Raw genomic sequence first — 582 nt, 5'->3', positions numbered from 1 at the left:
GAAGGAGGGTCCGTATCGGGCATGGAAGCCAGAGAGAGCACAAGTGCAGATGTTTGCCAGAGCTCCTGCCAGGACACATGTGAGCCCTCATCATTGCATCCCGCTGCCAACCAGGGTGAACAGCAGCCTCCTGGCAGTGGCGGGGGGGGACCGTCGGCCCCTCAGGGAGCCTGCGTCTCTTTCTGCAGAGGAGTCTGCAAACCACTCGGTGGGATCTTGGCTGGGGCCCTATTACAGGCTAGACTCTGTTCCTCCCTGACTCGTGAGTTGAGTCATAACTAACCGGCAGCACCACAGAATGTGACCTTGTGTGGAAATAGGGTCACTCTTGGTGTAATAAGTTCAAGTCAGGTGGCCCCTATCCAGTGTGACTGGTGTCCTAACAAAAAGGGAAATTTGGACACAAACAGGCCATCAGAGAGAACCCCCTTCTGGGCTCTGAACCACCTTAGAGGAGGCCTGGAAGGGAACTTGAGGGTCACTGAAAAGGCAGCAGAATGGAGATCCCAGGAGGGTGGGGGCTGGAGGAGGGAGGGGTGATCAGGACTTGAAGGGCAGCAGACTCCTCTCAGGACTCACGGT

Source organism: Bison bison, unplaced genomic scaffold (assembly GCF_000754665.1).
Source record: "Bison bison bison isolate TAMUID 2011002044 unplaced genomic scaffold, Bison_UMD1.0 scf7180017864037, whole genome shotgun sequence".
Taxonomy (NCBI): Eukaryota; Metazoa; Chordata; class Mammalia; order Artiodactyla; family Bovidae; genus Bison; species Bison bison.
The sequence above is the reverse complement of the archived record's forward strand: the minus strand, read 5'-3'. Positions refer to the sequence as shown.